The sequence below is a fragment of the Triturus cristatus genome, chromosome 7, assembly GCF_964204655.1.
Source record: "Triturus cristatus chromosome 7, aTriCri1.1, whole genome shotgun sequence".
Lineage (NCBI taxonomy): Eukaryota > Metazoa > Chordata > Amphibia > Caudata > Salamandridae > Triturus > Triturus cristatus.
The window spans coordinates 1,541,307,929-1,541,325,893 of record NC_140590.1 but is presented as its reverse complement, the minus strand read 5'-3'; positions in this window follow the sequence as shown (position 1 = coordinate 1,541,325,893).

The following is a 17,965-nucleotide window of genomic DNA, read 5'->3' as shown; positions in this document are numbered from 1 at the left end:
GAGTAGTAGAGTAGTAGTAGTAGAGAGTGAGTAGTGGAGAGTGAGTACTAGAGTAGTAGAGAGTGAGTAGTAGAGTGAGTAGTGGAGAGTGAGTACTAGAGTAGTGGAGAGTGAGTAGTAGAGTGAGTAGTAGAGAGAGTAGTAGAGAGCGAGTAGTAGAGAGCGAGTAGTGGAGAGTGAGTAGTAGAGTAGTAGAGAGTGAGTAGTAGAGAGTGATTAGTAGAGAGTGATTAGTAGAGAGTGATTAGTAGAGAGTGATTAGTAGAGAGTGAGTAGTAGAGAGTGAGTAGTAGAGAGTGAGTAGTAGAGAGAGTAGTAGAGAGTAGTAGAGAGCGAGTAGTAGAGAGTGAGTAGTAGAGAGTGAGTAGTAGAGAGTGAGTAGTAGAGAGTGAGTAGTAGAGAGAGTAGTAGAGTGAGTAGTAGAGAGCGAGTAGTAGAGAGTGAGTAGTGGAGAGTGAGTAGTGGAGTAGTAGAGAGTGAGTAGTAGAGAGTGAGTAGTAGAGTGAGTAGTAGAGAGCGAGTAGTAGAGAGTGAGTAGTAGAGAGTGAGTAGTAGAGTGAGTAGTAGAGAGCGAGTAGTAGAGAGCGAGTAGTGGAGAGTGAGTAGTAGAGTAGTAGAGAGTGAGTAGTAGAGAGTGATTAGTAGAGAGTGATTAGTAGAGAGTGATTAGTAGAGAGTGATTAGTAGAGAGTGATTAGTAGAGAGTGAGTAGTAGAGAGTGAGTAGTAGAGAGTGAGTAGTAGAGAGTAGTAGAGAGTAGTAGAGAGTGAGTAGTAGAGAGTGAGTAGTGGAGAGTGAGTAGTAGAGAGTGAGTAGTAGAGAGTGAGTAGTAGAGAGAGTAGTAGAGTGAGTAGTAGAGAGCGAGTAGTAGAGAGTGAGTAGTAGAGAGTAGTAGAGTGAGTAGTAGAAAGTAGTAGCGAGTGAGTTGTAGAGTGAGTAGCAGAGAGAGTAGTAGAGAGTAGTAGTAGAGAGTGAGTAGTGGAGAGCGAGTACTAGAGTAGTAGAGAGTGAGTAGTAGAGTGAGTAGTGGAGAGTGAGTACTAGAGTAGTGGAGAGTGAGTAGTAGAGTGAGTAGTAGAGAGAGTAGTAGAGAGTAGTAGAGAGCAAGTAGTAGAGAGTGAGTAGTGGAGAGTGAGTAGTAGAGTAGTAGAGAGTGAGTAGTAGAGAGAGTAGTAGAGAGTGAGTAGTAGAGAGTGAGTAGTAGAAAGTAGTAGCGAGTGAGTAGTAGAGTGGGTAGCAGAGAGAGTAGTAGAGAGTAGTAGAGTAGTAGAGTGCGTAGTAGAGAGCGAGTAGTAGAGAGAGTAGTGGAGAGTGAGTAGTAGAGTAGTAGAGAGTGAGTAGTAGAGCGTGAGTAGTAGAGCGTGAGTAGTAGAGCGTGAGTAGTAGAGAGAGAGTAGTAGAGCGTAGTAGTAGAGAGGGAGTAGTAGAGAGAGAGTAGTAGAGAGTGAGTAGTAGAAAGTAGTAGCAAGTGAGTAGTAGAGAGTGAGTAGTTTAATATAAAAGGAACACAATGCGGAGGTTCATTTTGCCATAGAAATTATGATTAGTGTGGAAAAAAAGAAAAATTAGGGCACATTTTGAGTGACTTCTCAAATCCTCTTCTATTTCATTAAAAAACTTCTGACATGCAGACTGAAACATGCACTTTCAATACCAGCAGCAGACTTACCTGGTGAGCGGTAGCTTTACTACAGTGATCAAATAAGCAACTAGAGTGCTACCATTCCGAATTTATGGCAAATGTGTCACATCTGAATGCCTTCTTGATGAAACCAAAGTAAACAAGCATTGAAAATGCAATAGGTCTCGCCCTCGTTTAAGTTAGCAATTCTGTTTGTAATTAGGTGACTTTTTAGCTTTGCTTTTATTAGTGTTTTTCAAAATTTCATGTACATAACATGCATATATGTATATGTATGAATGCATTTATATTTTTATGTATATAGATATGCAGATTATATATATGTTTATATATGTATGTATATATCCTTCAACTGTTTCTGCCCCTTGATTGGAGACAAACTCAATAACAAAGCAGGACCCCATCAGTGGTAACAGAGTCCTTTAATCAAGCAAAACCGTACACATACATATATATAAATGCATATGCATATATGTGCATATGTGTGCGTGTAGAGAGGTAGAGCGAGGTGTAGCGGTAGAGAGGTGTAGATAGAGAGGTAGAGAGAGAGGTAGAGAGTAGAGGATGAGTAATATAGAGTAGAGAGAATAGTAGAGAGTAGTAGAGAGAGTAGTAGAGAGAGTAGCAGAGAGTGAGTAGGAGAGAGTAGTAGAGTGAGTAGTAGAGAGTGAGTAGTTGAGAGTAGTAGAGAGTAGTAGAGAGTGAGTAGTAGAGAGTAGTAGAATGAGTATTAGAGAGTGAAGTAGAGAGTAGTAGATAGTGAGTAGTGGAGACTGAGTAGCAGAGAGAGTAGTAGAGAAAGAGTAGTAGAGAAAGAGTAGTAGAGAAAGAGTAGTAGGGAATGAGTAGTAGAGAATGAGTAGTAGAGAATGAGTAGTAAAGAATGAGTAGTAAAGAATGAGTAGTAAAGAATGAGTAGTAAAGAATGAGTAGTAGAGTGAGTAGTAGAGTGAGTAGTAGAGTGAGTAGTAGAGAGTAGTAGAGAGTAGTAGAGAGTAGTAGAGAGTGAGTAGTAGAGAGTAGTAGAGAGAGTAGTAGAGAGTGAGTAGTAGAGAGTAGTAGAGAGAGTAGTAGAGAATGAGTAGTAGAGAATGAGTAGTAGAGAATGAGTAGTAGAGAATGAGTAGTAGAGAATGAGTAGTAGAGAATGAGTAGCAGAGAGTGGGTAGTATAGAATGAGTAGTAGAGAATGAGTAGTAGAGAATGAGTAGTAGAGAATGAGTAGTAGAGTGAGTAGTAGAGAGTAGTAGAGAGTAGTAGAGAGTGAGTAGTAGAGAGTGAGTAGTAGAGAGTGAGTGGTAGAGAGTAGTACAGAGTGAGTAGTAGAGAGTGATTAGTAGAGAGTGATGGAGTAGTAGAGCGTGAGTAGTAGAGTAGTAGAGAGTGAGTAGTAGAGAGCAAGTAGAGAGTGTGTAGTAGAGAGAGTAGTAGAGAGTAGTAGAGTGAGTAGTAGGGAGTGAGTAGTAGAGAGTAGTAGAGTAGTAGAGTGAGTAGTAGAGAGTGAGTAGTAGAGAGTGAGTAGTAGAGAGTGAGTAGTAGAGAGTGAGTAGTAGAGAGTGAGTAGTAGAGAGTAGTAGAGAGAGTAGTAGTGAGTAGTAGAGAGTGAGTAGTAGTGAGTAGTAGAGAGTGAGTAGTAGAGAGAGTAGTAGAGAGTAGTAGAGTGAGTAGTAGAGAGAGTAGTTGAGAGAGTAGTTGAGTAGTAGAGAGAGTAGTAGAGAGTGAGTAGTAGAGAGTGAGTAGTAGAGAGTAGTAGAGAGTGAGTAGTAGAGAGTGAGTAGTAGAGAGTGAGTAGTAGAGAGAGAGTAGTAGAGAGAGAGTAGTAGAGAGTGAGTAGTGGAGAGTGAGTAGTAGAGTAGTGGAGAGTGAGTAGTAGAGTAGTAGAGAGTGAGTAGTAGAGTGAGTAGCAGAGAGAGTAGTAGAGAATAGTAGTAGAGAGTAGTAGAGAGTAGTAGAGAGCGAGTAGAAGAGAGTGAGTAGTGGAGAGTGAGTAGTAGAGTAGTAGAGAGTGAGTAGTAGAGTGAGTAGCAGAGAGAGTAGTAGTAGAGTAGTAGAGAGTGAGTAGTAGAGAGTGAGTAGTAGAGAGCGAGCAGTAGAGAGAGTAGTAGAGAGTGAGTAGGAGAGTGTGAGTAGTAGAGAGGGAGTAGTAGAGAGAGAGTAGTAGAGAGTGAGTAGTAGAAAGTAGTAGCGAGTGAGTAGTAGAGTGAGTAGCAGAGAGTAGTAGAGAGTAGTAGTATAGAGTAGTATAGAGTAGTAGAGAGTAGTAGAGAGTAGTAGAGAGTGAGTAGTAGAGTGAGTAGTGGAGAGTGAGTACTAGAGTAGTAGAGTGAGTAGTAGAGTGAGTAGCAGAGAGAGTAGTAGAGAGCGAGTAGTAGAGAGTGAGTAGTAGCGAGTGAGTAGTAGAGAGTGAGTAGTAGAGAGTGAGTAGGAGAGAGTGAGTAGGAGAGAGTGAGTAGTAGAGAGTGAGTAGTAGAAAGTAGTAGCGAGTGAGTAGTAGAGTGAGTAGCAGAGAGAGTAGTAGAGAGTAGTAGAGTAGTAGAGTAGTAGAGAGTGAGTAGTAGAGAGCGAGTAGTAGAGAGCGAGTAGTAGAGAGAGTAGTGGAGAGTGAGTAGTAGAGTAGTAGAGAGTGAGTAGTAGAGAGTGAGTAGTAGAGAGGGAGTAGTAGAGAGAGAGTAGTAGAGCGTAGTAGTAGAGAGGGAGTAGTAGAGAGAGTAGTAGAGTGTGAGTGGTAGAGAGTAGGAGTGAGTAGTAGAGAGTAGTAGAGAGAGAGTAGTAGAGTGTGAGTGGTAGAGAGTAGGAGTGAGTAGTAGAGAGTAGTTGAGAGTGAGTAGTAGAGTAGTAGAGTAGTAGAGTAGTAGAGAGTAGTAGAGTAGTAGAAAGTGAGAAGTAGAGAGGGAGTAGTAGAGAGGGAGTAGTAGAGAGTAGTAGAGAGTGAGTAGTAGAGAGTGATTAGTAGAGAGTGAGTAGTAGAAAGTAGTAGCAAGTGAGTAGTAGAGAGTGAGTAGTTTAATTTAAAAGGAACACAATCAGGAGGTTCATTTTGCCATAGAAATTATGATTAGTGTGGAAAAAAGAAAAATTAGGGCACATTTTGAGTGACTTCTCAAATCCTCTTCCATTTCATTAAAAAACTTCTGACATGCAGACTGAAACATGCACTTTCAATACCAGCAGCAGACTTTCCTGGTGAGCAGTAGCTTTACTACAGTGATCTAATGAGGAACTAGAGTGCTACCATTCAGAATTTATGGCAAATGTGTCACATCTGAATGCCTTCTTGATGGAATCAAAGTACACAAGCATTGAAAATGCAATAGGTCTCGCCCTCGTTTAAGTTAAAGCAATTCGGTTTGTAATTAGGTGACTTTTTAGCTTTGCTTTTATTAGTGTTTTTCAAAATTTCATGTACATAACATGCATATATGTATATGTATGAATGCATTTATATTTGTATGTATATAGATATGCAGATTATATATATATTTATATATGTATGTATATATATACACATACATATATGTAAATGCATATGCACATATCTGAATATGTGTGCGTGTAGAGAGGTAGAGCGAGGTGTAGCGGTAGAGAGGTGTAGAGAGAGAGGTAGAGAGAGAGGTAGAGAGTAGAGGATGAGTAATATAGAGTAGAGAGTAGAGAGAATAGTAGAGAGTAGTAGAGAGAGTAGCAGAGCGTGAGTAGGAGAGAGTAGTAGAGTGAGTAGTAGAGAGTGAGTAGTAGAGAGTAGTAGATAGTGAGAAGTAGAGAGCAGTGTAGAGTGAGTAGTAGAGAGTAGTAGAGAGTGAGTAGTAGAGAGTAGTAGAGTGAGTATTAGAGAGTGAGTAGTAGAGAGTAGTAGATAGTGAGTAGTAGAGAGTGATTAGTAGAGAGTAGTGGATTAGTAGAGAATAGTGGAGTAGTAGAGCGTGAGTAGTAGAGATTGAGTAGTAGAGAGTAGTAGAGTGAGTATTAGAGAGTGAGTAGTAGAGAGTAGTAGATAGTGAGTAGTAGAGAGTGATAAGTAGAGAGTAGTGGATTAGTAGAGAGTAGTGGAGTAGTAGAGCGTGTGTAGTAGAGAGTGAGTATTAGAGAGTAGTAGAGAGCAAGTAGTAGAGAGTGTGTAGTAGCGAGAGTAGTAGAGAGTAGTAGAGAGAGTAGTAGAGCGTGCGTAGCAGAGAGTAGTAGAGAGTAGTAGAGAGTGAGTAGTAGAGTGAGTAGTAGAGAGTAGTAGCGAGTGAGTAGTAGAGAGAGTAGTAGAGAGAGTAGTAGAGGGTGAGTAGTAGAGAGAGCAGTAGAGAGTAGCAGAGAGCAAGTAGTAGAGAGTGAGTAGTGGAGAGTGAGTAGTAGAGTAGTAGAGAGTAAGTAGTAGAGAGTGAGTAGTAGAGTGAGTAGTAGAGAGCGAGTAGTAGAGAGCGAGTAGTGGAGAGTGAGTAGTAGAGTAGTAGAGAGTGAGTAGTAGAGAGTGAGTAGTAGAGAGTGATTAGTAGAGAGTGATTAGTAGAGAGTGAGTAATAGAGAGTGAGTAGTAGAGAGAGTAGTAGAGAGTAGTAGAGAGCGAGTAGTAGAGAGTGAGTAGTGGAGAGTGAGTAGTAGAGAGTGAGTAGTAGAGAGTGAGTAGTAGAGAGCGTAGTAGAGTAGTAGAGTGAGTAGTAGAGAGCGAGTAGTAGAGAGTGAGTAGTAGAGAGTGAGTAGTAGAAAGTAGTAGCGAGTGAGTTGTAGAGTGAGTAGCAGAGAGAGTAGTAGAGAGTAGTAGTAGAGAGTGAGTAGTGGAGAGTGAGTACTAGAGTAGTAGAGAGTGAGTAGTAGAGTGAGTAGTAGAGAGAGTAGTAGAGAGTAGTAGTAGAGAGTAGTAGAGAGCGAGTAATAGAGAGTGAGTAGTAGAGAGAGTAGTAGGGAGTAGTAGAGAGCAAGTAGTAGAGAGTGAGTAGTGGAGTGAGTAGTAGAGAGTGAGTAGTAGAGAGTGAGTAGTAGAAAGTAGTAGCGAGTGAGTAGTAGAGTGGGTAGCAGAGAGAGTAGTAGAGAGTAGTAGAGTAGTAGAGAGTGCGTAGTAGAGAGCGAGTAGTAGAGAGAGTAGTGGAGAGTGAGTAGTAGAGAGTGAGTAGTAGAGAGTGAGTAGTAGAGCGTGAGTAGTAGAGAGTGAGTAGTAGAGAGTGAGTAGTAGAGAGAGAGTAGTAGAGCGTAGTAGTAGAGAGGGAGTAGTAGAGAGAGAGTAGTATAGAGTGAGTAGTAGAAAGTAGTAGCAAGTGAGTAGTAGAGAGTGAGTAGTTTAATTTAAAAGGAACACAATGCGGAGGTTCATTTTGCCATAGAAATTATGATTAGTGTGGAAAAAAGAAAAATTAGGGCACATTTTGAGTGACTTCTCAAATCCTCTTCTATTTCATTAAAAAACTTCTGACATGCAGACCGAAACATGCACTTTCAATACCAGCAGCAGACTTCCCTGGTGAGCGGTAGCTTTACTACAGTGATCAAATAAGCAACTAGAGTGCTACCATTCCGAATTTATGGCAAATGTGTCACATCTGAATGCCATCTTGATGAAACCAAAGTAAACAAGCATTGAAAATGCAATAGGTCTCGCCCTCGTATAAGTTAGCAATTCTGTTTGTAATTAGGTGACTTTTTAGCTTTGCTTTTATTAGTGTTTTTCAAAATTTCATGTACATAACATGCATATATGTATATGTATGAATGCATTTATATTTTTATGTATATAGATATGCAGATTATATATATGTTTATATATGTATGTATATATCCTTCAACTGTTTCTGCCCCTTGCTTGGAGACGCACTCAATAACAAAGCAGGACCCCATCAGTGGTAACAGAGTCCTTTAATCAAGCAAAACCGTACACATACATATATATAAATGCATATGCATATATGTGCATATGTGTGCGTGTAGAGAGGTAGAGCGAGGTGTAGCGGTAGAGAGGTGTAGAGAGAGAGGTAGGAAGAGAGGTAGAGAGTAGAGGATGAGTAATATAGAGTAGAGAGTAGAGAGAATAGTAGAGAGTAGTAGAGAGAGTAGTAGAGAGAGTAGCAGAGAGTGAGTAGGAGAGAGTAGTAGAGTGAGTAGTAGAGAGTGAGTAGGAGAGAGTAGTAGAGTGAGTAGTAGAGAGTGAGTAGTAGAGAGTAGTAGAATGAGTATTAGAGAGTGAAGTAGAGAGTAGTAGATAGTGAGTAGTGGAGACTGAGTAGCAGAGAGAGTAGTAGAGAAAGAGTAGTAGAGAAAGAGTAGTAGAGAAAGAGTAGTAGAGAAAGAGTAGTAGAGAAAGAGTAGTAGAGAATGAGTAGTAGAGAATGAGTAGTAGAGAATGAGTAGTAAAGAATGAGTAGTAAAGAATGAGTAGTAGAGTGAGTAGTAGAGAGTAGTAGAGAGTAGTAGAGAGTGAGTAGTAGAGAGTAGTAGAGAGAGTAGTAGAGAGAGTAGTAGAGAGTGAGTAGTAGAGAGTAGTAGAGAATGAGTAGTAGAGAATGAGTAGTAGAGAATGAGTAGTAAAGAATGAGTAGTAAAGAATGAGTAGTAGAGTGAGTAGTAGAGAGTAGTAGAGAGTAGTAGAGAGTGAGTAGTAGAGAGTAGTAGAGAGAGTAGTAGAGAGAGTAGTAGAGAGTGAGTAGTAGAGAGTAGTAGAGAATGAGTAGTAGAGAATGAGTAGTAGAGAATGAGTAGTAGAGAATGAGTAGTAGAGAATGAGTAGTAGAGAATGAGTAGCAGAGAGTGGGTAGTAGAGAATGAGTAGTAGAGAATGAGTAGTAGAGAATGAGTAGTAGAGAATGAGTAGTAGAGAATGAGTAGTAGAGAGTAGTAGAGAGTGAGTAGTAGAGAGTAGCAGAGAGTGAGTAGTAGAGAGTGAGTAGTAGAGAGTAGCAGAGAGTGAGTAGTAGAGAGTGAGTAGTAGAGAGTGAGTAGTAGAGAGTGAGTAGTAGAGAGTGAGTAGTAGAGAGTGAGTAGTAGAGAGTGAGTAGTAGAGAGTGAGTGGTAGAGAGTAGTACAGAGTGAGTAGTAGAGAGTGATTAGTAGAGAGTGATGGAGTAGTAGAGCGTGAGTAGTAGAGTAGTAGAGAGTGAGTAGTAGAGAGCAAGTAAAGAGTGTGTAGTAGAGAGAGTAGTAGAGAGTAGTAGAGTGAGTAGTAGAGAGTGAGTAGTAGAGAGTAGTAGACAGTAGTAGAGAGAGTAGTTGAGTAGTAGAGAGAGTAGTGGAGAGTGAGTAGTAGAGAGTGAGTAGTAGAGAGTAGTAGAGAGTGAGTAGTAGAGAGTGAGTAGTAGAGAGTGAGTAGTAGAGAGTGAGTAGTAGAGAGTGAGTAGTAGAGAGTGAGTAGTAGAGAGTGAGTAGTAGAGAGAGTAGTAGAGAGTGAGTAGTAGAGAGTGAGTAGTAGAAAGTAGTAGAGAGTAGTAGAGAGCGAGTAGAAGAGAGTGAGTAGTGGAGAGTGAGTAGTAGAGTAGTAGAGAGTGAGTAGTAGAGTGAGTAGCAGAGAGAGTAGTAGTAGAGTAGTAGAGAGTGAGTAGTAGAGAGCGAGCAGTAGAGAGAGTAGTAGAGAGTGAGTAGGAGAGTGTGAGTAGTAGAGAGGGAGTAGTAGAGAGGGAGTAGTAGAGAGTGAGTAGTAGAAAGTAGTAGCGAGTGAGTAGTAGAATGAGTAGCAGAGTAGTAGTAGAGAGTAGTAGTATGTAGTAGTAGAGAGTAGTAGAGAGTAGTAGAGAGTGAGTAGTAGAGTGAGTAGTGGAGAGTGAGTACTAGAGTAGTAGAGAGAGTAGTAGTAGAGTAGTAGAGAGCGAGTAGTAGAGAGCGAGTAGTAGAGAGCGAGTAGTAGAGAGCGAGTAGTAGAGAGCGAGTAGTAGAGAGCGAGTAGTAGAGAGCGAGTAGTAGAGAGCGAGTAGTAGAGAGCGAGTAGTAGAGAGCGAGTAGTAGAGAGCGAGTAGTAGAGAGCGAGTAGTAGAGAGCGAGTAGTAGAGAGAGTAGTAGAGTGTAGTAGTAGAGAGGGAGTAGTAGAGAGAGTAGTAGAGAGTAGTAGAGAGAGAGTAGTAGAGTGTGAGTGGTAGAGAGTAGTAGAGAGAGTAGTAGAGAGAAGTAGAGAGTGAGTAGTAGAGAGTGAGTAGTAGAGAGTGAGTAGTAGAGAGTAGTAGAGTGAGTAGTAGAGAGGGAGTAGTAGAGAGTGAGTAGTAGCGAGTGAGTAGTAGAGAGAGTAGTAGAGAGTGAGTAGTAGAGAGTGAGTAGTAGAAAGTAGTAGAGAGTAGTAGAGAGCGAGTAGAAGAGAGTGAGTAGTGGAGAGTGAGTAGTAGAGTAGTAGAGAGTGAGTAGTAGAGTGAGTAGCAGAGAGAGTAGTAGTAGAGTAGTAGAGAGTGAGTAGTAGAGAGCGAGCAGTAGAGAGTAGTAGAGAGTGAGTAGTAGAGAGTGAGTAGTAGAGAGTGAGTAGTAGCGAGTAGTAGAGAGTGAGTAGTAGAGAGTGAGTAGTAGAGAGTGAGTAGTAGAGAGTGAGTAGTAGAGAGAGTAGTAGAGAGAGTAGTAGAGAGTGAGTAGTAGAAAGTAGTAGAGAGTAGTAGAGAGCGAGTAGAAGAGAGTGAGTAGTGGAGAGTGAGTAGTAGAGTGAGTAGCAGAGAGAGTAGTAGTAGAGTAGTAGAGAGTGAGTAGTAGAGAGCGAGCAGTAGAGAGAGTAGTAGAGAGTGAGTAGGAGAGTGTGAGTGGTAGAGAGGGAGTAGTAGAGAGGGAGTAGTAGAGAGTGAGTAGTAGAAAGTAGTAGCGAGTGAGTAGTAGAATGAGTAGCAGAGTAGTAGTAGAGAGTAGTAGTATGTAGTAGTAGAGAGTAGTAGAGAGTGAGTAGTAGAGTGAGTAGTGGAGAGTGAGTACTAGAGTAGTAGAGAGAGTAGTAGTAGAGTAGTAGAGAGCGAGTAGTAGAGAGCGAGCAGTAGAGAGCGAGTAGTAGAGAGCGAGTAGTAGAGAGCGAGTAGTAGAGAGCGAGTAGTAGAGAGCAAGTAGTAGAGAGTGAGTAGTAGAGAGTGAGTAGTAGAGAGAGTAGTAGAGTGTAGTAGTAGAGAGGGAGTAGTAGAGAGAGTATTAGAGAGTAGTAGAGAGAGAGTAGTAGAGTGTGAGTGGTAGAGAGTAGTAGAGAGAGTAGTAGAGAGAAGTAGAGAGTGAGTAGTAGAGAGTGAGTAGTAGAGAGTAGTAGAGTGAGTAGTAGAGAGGGAGTAGTAGAGAGGGAGTAGTAGAGTAGTAGAGAGGGAGTGGTAGAGAGTAGTAGAGAGTAGTAGAGAGTGAGTAGTAGAGAGTAGTAGCGAGTGAGTAGTAGCGAGTGAGTAGTAGAGAGAGCAGTAGAGAGTAGCAGAGAGCAAGTAGTAGAGAGTGAGTAGTGGAGAGTGAGTAGTGGAGTAGTAGAGAGTGAGTAGTAGAGAGTGAGTAGTAGAAAGTAGTAGTGAGTGAGTAGTAGAGTGAGTAGCAGAGAGAGTAGTAGAGAGTAGTAGTAGAGAGTAGTAGTGAGTAGTAGAGAGCGAGTAGTAGAGAGTGAGTAGTAGAGAGTAGTAGAGAGTAGTAGAGAGCGAGTAGTAGAGAGTGAGTAGTGGAGAGTGAGTAGTAGAGTAGTAGAGTTAGTAGAGAGTGAGTAGTAGAGAGTGAGTAGTAGAGAGTGAGTAGTAGAGAGTGAGTAGTAGAGAGTGAGTAGTAGAGAGTAGTAGAGTGAGTAGCAGAGAGAGAGTAGTAGAGAGTGAGTAGTAGAAAGTAGTAGAGAGTGAGTAGTAGAGTGAGTAGCAGAGAGAGTAGTAGAGAGTAGTAGTAGAGAGTAGTAGAGAGTAGTAGAGAGTAGTAGAGAGTAGTAGAGAGTAGTAGAGAGCTAGTAGAAGAGAGCGAGTAGAAGAGAGCGAGTAGAAGAGAGTGAGTAGTGGAGAGTGAGTAGTGGAGAGTGAGTAGTAGAGAGTGAGTAGTAGAGAGTGAGTAGTAGAGTAGTAGAGTGAGTCGTAGAGAGTAGTAGATAGTAAAGAGTGAGTAGAAGCGAGTGAGTAGTAGAGAGTGAGTAGTTTAATTTAAAAGGAACACAATGAGGAGGTTCATTTTGCCATAGAAATTATTATTAGTGCGGAAAAAAGAAAAATTAGGGCACATTTTGAGTGACTTCTCAAATCCTCTTCTATTTCATTAAAAAACTTCTGACATGCAGACTGAAACATGCACTTTCAATACCAGCAGCAGACTTTCCTGGTGAGCGGTAGCTTTACTACAGTGATCTAATAAGCAACTAGAGTGCTTACATTCCGAAATTATTGCAAATGTGTGACACATCTGAATGCCTTCTTGATGGAATGAAAGTAAAAAACCTGAAAGTATTTCCTACTGAGGACACTGTTGTGAATAGGGAAATTAGGAAACTTCAAAACAAATAAGTCTCCCAAGATGGCCACCAGAGACAAAAGAGCCCAAATTTAGCACAAATATCACCGAGATGTAGCCCAAGTATAGCCCAATGACAGAATGTCCCAGAGTGTTTTAAAGAACAACTAGAGCGCTAACAGTCTTACTTATGACAAAAGTATGGCACACCTGAAGCCATCTTGATTGGAATAAAGTGGTAACACTTAAAACATTTAATTTGCAAAGGAACAAAATGAGGGGGTTCATTTTGCCATAAAAATTATGATTAGTGCTGCAGAAATAAAGAGTAGGGCACATTATGACTTCTCAAATCCTCTTCCATTTCATTAAAAAATTCTGACATGGAGACTGAAACATGCACTTTGAATACCAGCAGCAGACTTCCCTGGTGAGCAGTAGCTTTACTACAGTGATCTAATGAGCAACTAGAGTGCTACCATTCAGAATTTATGGAAAATGTGTGACACATCTGAATGCCTTCTTGATGGAATCAAAGTAAACAAGCATTGAAAATGCAATACGTCTCGCCCTCGTTTAAGTTAAAGCAATTCTGTTTGTAATTAGGTGTCTTTCTAGCTTTGCTTGTATTAAAGTTTTTCAAACTTTCATGTACATACCATGCATATGTATGCATATGTGTATATGTGTATGTTTGCATGCATTTATATTTATATAGATATGCAGATATTTATATGTTTATATATATATATATATATATATATATAAATAAATAAAAGCAAGTGTGCCCCTCGATAGGACCGCACCTGTGAAATTTTGATTGGGGATATACTGGTGGTTATCCGTACGCTGCCAAACACAAACTATCTGCTACTGAGGAGGGCGGTGGCCCGAAACGCGTATAGCAGGAAGAAAACGAAGGTTGCAGCTTTCAACATACTGCCTGTGCTCTGGCATTAATCCTACCAGTAGTGCGGTCCTATCAAGGGGCAAACTCTTTCTTTCATATATATATATATATACACATACATATACATATATATAAATGCATATGCATATATATGTGCATATGTGTGAATGTACAGAGAGGTAGAGAGGTAGAGGTGTATAGGTAGAGGTAGAGAGGTAGAGAGTAGTAGGTAGAGAGTAGAAGAGAGAGAGGTAGAGAGTAGAGAGCGAGTAATAGAGAGTAGAGAGTGAGTAGTAGAGAGTAGTAGAGAGTAGTTGAGAGTAGTTGAGAGTGAGTAGCAGAGTGAATAGTAGAGAGTAGCAGGTAGAGAGTAGTAGAGAGTGAGTAGTAGAGAGTGAGTAGTAGAGAGTGTGTAGTAGAGAGTGAGTAGTAGAGAGAGTAGTAGAGAGAGTAGTAGAGAGTAGTAGAGAGTAGTAGAGAGTAGTAGAGAGTGAGTAGTAGAGAGTAGTGGAGTAGTAGAGAGTGAGTAGTAGAGAGTAGTAGAGAGTGAGTAGTAGAGTGAGTACTAGAGAGTAGTAGAGAGTGAGTAGCAGAGAGAGTAGTAGAGAGCGAGTAGTAGAGAGTAGTAGAGAGTGAGTAGTAGAGAGTAGTAGAGAGAGTAGTAGAGAGTGAGTAGTAGAGTAGTAGAGAATGAGTAGTAGAGAATGAGTAGTAGAGAATGAGTAGTAGAGAATGAGTAGCAGAGAATGAGTAGCAGAGAGTGGGTAGTATAGAATGAGTAGTAGAGAATGAGTAGTAGAGAATGAGTAGTAGAGTGAGTAGTAGAGAGTAGTAGAGAGTAGTAGAGAGTGAGTAGTAGAGAGTGAGTAGTAGAGAGGGAGTAGTAGAGAGTGAGTAGTAGAGAGTGAGTGGTAGAGAGTAGTACAGAGTGAGTAGTAGAGAGTGATTAGTAGAGAGTGATGGAGTAGTAGAGCGTGAGTAGTAGAGTAGTAGAGAGTGAGTAGTAGAGAGCAAGTAGAGAGTGTGTAGTAGAGAGAGTAGTAGAGAGTAGTAGAGTGAGTAGTAGGGAGTGAGTAGTAGAGAGTAGTAGAGTAGTAGAGTGAGTAGTAGAGAGTGAGTAGTAGAGAGTGAGTAGTAGAGAGTGAGTAGTAGAGAGTGAGTAGTAGAGAGTGAGTAGCAGAGAGTGAGTAGTAGAGAGTAGTAGAGAGAGTAGTAGTGAGTAGTAGAGAGTGAGTAGTAGTGAGTAGTAGAGAGTGAGTAGTAGAGAGAGTAGTAGAGAGTAGTAGAGTGAGTAGTAGAGAGAGTAGTTGAGAGAGTAGTTGAGTAGTAGAGAGAGTAGTAGAGAGTGAGTAGTAGAGAGTGAGTAGTAGAGAGTAGTAGAGAGTGAGTAGTAGAGAGTGAGTAGTAGAGAGTGAGTAGTAGAGAGAGAGTAGTAGAGAGAGTAGTAGAGAGTGAGTAGTAGAGAGTGAGTAGTAGAAAGTAGTAGAGAGTAGTAGAGCGAGTAGAAGAGAGTGAGTAGTGGAGAGTGAGTAGTAGAGTAGTGGAGAGTGAGTAGTAGAGTAGTAGAGAGTGAGTAGTAGAGTGAGTAGCAGAGAGAGTAGTAGAGAATAGTAGTAGAGAATAGTAGAGAGTAGTAGAGAGTAGTAGAGAGCGAGTAGAAGAGAGTGAGTAGTGGAGAGTGAGTAGTAGAGTAGTAGAGAGTGAGTAGTAGAGTGAGTAGCAGAGAGAGTAGTAGTAGAGTAGTAGAGAGTGAGTAGTAGAGAGCGAGCAGTAGAGAGAGTAGTAGAGAGTGAGTAGGAGAGTGTGAGTAGTAGAGAGGGAGTAGTAGAGAGAGAGTAGTAGAGAGAGAGTAGTAGAGAGTGAGTAGTAGAAAGTAGTAGCGAGTGAGTAGTAGAGTGAGTAGCAGAGAGTAGTAGAGAGTAGTAGTATAGAGTAGTAGAGAGTAGTAGAGAGTAGTAGAGAGTGAGTAGTAGAGTGAGTAGTGGAGAGTGAGTACTAGAGTAGTAGAGTGAGTAGTAGAGTGAGTAGCAGAGAGAGTAGTAGAGAGCGAGTAGTAGAGAGCGAGTAGTAGAGAGGGAGTAGTAGAGAGGGAGTAGTAGAGAGGGAGTAGGAGAGAGGGAGTAGGAGAGAGTGAGTAGGAGAGAGTGAGTAGTAGAGAGTGAGTAGTAGAAAGTAGTAGCGAGTGAGTAGTAGAGTGAGTAGCAGAGAGAGTAGTAGAGAGTAGTAGAGTAGTAGAGAGTGAGTAGTAGAGAGCGAGTAGTAGAGAGAGTAGTGGAGAGTGAGTAGTAGAGTAGTAGAGAGTGAGTAGTAGAGAGTGAGTAGTAGAGAGGGAGTAGTAGAGAGAGAGTAGTAGAGCGTAGTAGTAGAGAGGGAGTAGTAGAGAGAGTAGTAGAGTGTGAGTGGTAGAGAGTAGGAGTGAGTAGTAGAGAGTAGTAGAGAGAGAGAGTAGTAGAGTGTGAGTGGTAGAGAGTAGGAGTGAGTAGTAGAGAGTAGTTGAGAGTGAGTAGTAGGGTAGTAGAGTAGTAGAGAGTAGTAGAGTAGTAGAAAGTGAGAAGTAGAGAGGGAGTAGTAGAGAGGGAGTAGTAGAGAGTAGTAGAGAGTGAGTAGTAGAGAGTGATTAGTAGAGAGTGAGTAGTAGAAAGTAGTAGCAAGTGAGTAGTAGAGAGTGAGTAGTTTAATTTAAAAGGAACACAATCAGGAGGTTCATTTTGCCATAGAAATTATGATTAGTGTGGAAAAAAGAAAAATGAGGGCACATTTTGAGTGACTTCTCAAATCCTCTTCCATTTCATTAAAAAACTTCTGACATGCAGACTGAAACATGCACTTTCAATACCAGCAGCAGACTTTCCTGGTGAGCAGTAGCTTTACTTCAGTGATCTAATGAGGAACTAGAGTGCTACCATTCAGAATTTATGGCAAATGTGTCACATCTGAATGCCTTCTTGATGGAATCAAAGTACACAAGCATTGAAAATGCAATAGGTCTCGCCCTCGTTTAAGTTAAAGCAATTCTGTTTGTAATTAGGTGACTTTTTAGCTTTGCTTTTATTAGTGTTTTTCAAAATTTCATGTACATAACATGCATATATGTATATGTATGAATGCATTTATATTTGTATGTATAGAGATATGCAGATTATATATATGTTTATATATGTATGTATATATATACACATACATATATGTAAATGCATATGCACATATCTGAATATGTGTGCGTGTAGAGAGGTAGAGCGAGGTGTAGCGGTAGAGAGGTGTAGAGAGAGAGGTAGAGAGAGAGGTAGAGAGTAGAGGATGAGTAATATAGAGTAGAGAGTAGAGAGAATAGTAGAGAGTAGTAGAGAGAGTAGCAGAGCGTGAGTAGGAGAGAGTAGTAGAGTGAGTAGTAGAGAGTGAGTAGTAGAGAGTAGTAGATAGTGAGAAGTAGAGAGCAGTGTAGAGTGAGTAGTAGAGAGTAGTAGAGAGTGAGTAGTAGAGAGTAGTAGAGTGAGTATTAGAGAGTGAGTAGTAGAGAGTAGTAGATAGTGAGTAGTAGAGAGTGATTAGTAGAGAGTAGTGGATTAGTAGAGAGTAGTGGAGTAGTAGAGCGTGAGTAGTAGAGATTGAGTAGTAGAGAGTAGTAGAGTGAGTATTAGAGAGTGAGTAGTAGAGAGTAGTAGATAGTGAGTAGTAGAGAGTGATAAGTAGAGAGTAGTGGATTAGTAGAGAGTAGTGGAGTAGTAGAGCGTGAGTAGTAGAGAGTGAGTATTAGAGAGTAGTAGAGAGCAAGTAGTAGAGAGTGTGTAGTAGCGAGAGTAGTAGAGAGTAGTAGAGAGAGTAGTAGAGCATGCGTAGCAGAGAGTAGTAGAGAGTAGTAGAGAGTGAGTAGTAGAGTGAGTAGTAGAGAGTAGTAGCGAGTGAGTAGTAGAGAGAGTAGTAGAGAGGAGTAGTAGAGAGTAGTAGAGAGCGAGTAGTAGAGAGTGAGTAGTAGAGAGTGAGTAGTAGAGAGTGAGTAGTGGAGAGTGAGTAGTGGAGAGTGAGTACTAGAGTAGTAGAGGGTGAGTAGTAGAGAGAGCAGTAGAGAGTAGCAGAGAGCAAGTAGTAGAGAGTGAGTAGTGGAGAGTGAGTAGTAGAGTAGTAGAGAGTAAGTAGTAGAGAGTGAGTAGTAGAGTGAGTAGTAGAGAGCGAGTAGTAGAGAGCGAGTAGTGGAGAGTGAGTAGTAGAGTAGTAGAGAGCGAGTAGTAGAGAGTGAGTAGTAGAGAGTGATTAGTAGAGAGTGATTAGTAGAGAGTGAGTAATAGAGAGTGAGTAGTAGAGAGAGTAGTAGAGAGTAGTAGAGAGTGAGTAGTAGAGAGTGAGTAGTGGAGAGTAGTAGAGAGTGAGTAGTAGAGAGTGAGTAGTAGAGAGTGAGTAGTAGAGTAGTAGAGTGAGTAGTAGCGAGTGAGTAGTAGAGAGTGAGTAGTAGAGAGTGAGTAGTAGAAAGTAGTAGCGAGTGAGTTGTAGAGTGAGTAGCAGAGAGAGTAGTAGAGAGTAGTAGTAGAGAGTGAGTAGTGGAGAGTGAGTACTAGAGTAGTAGAGAGTGATTAGTAGAGAGTGAGTAGTAGAGAGTGAGCAGTAGAGAGAGTAGTAGAGAGAGTAGTAGAGAGAGTAGTAGAGTGAGTAGTAGAGTGAGTAGTAGAGTGAGTAGTAGAGAGTGAGTAGTAGAAAGTAGTAGCGAGTGAGTAGTAGAGTGAGAAGCAGAGAGAATAGTAGAGAGTAGTAGTATAGAGTAGTAGAGAGTAGTAGAGTAGTAGTAGAGAGTAGTAGAGAGCGAATAGTAGAGAGTGAGTAGCAGAGAGTGAGTAGCAGAGAGTGAGTAGTGGAGAGTGAGTAGTGGAGAGTGGGTACTAGAGTAGTAGAGAGTGAGTAGTAGAGAGAGCAGTAGAGAGTTGCAGAGAGCAAGTAGTAGAGAGTGAGTAGTGGAGAGTGAGTAGTAGATTAGTAGAGAGTAAGTAGTAGAGAGGGAGTAGTAGAGAGGGAGTAGTAGAGTAGTAGATAGTGAGTGGTAGAGAGTAGTGGAGAGTGAGTAGTAGAGAGTAGTAGTAGAGAGTAGTAGTAGAGAGTAGTAGTAGAGAGTG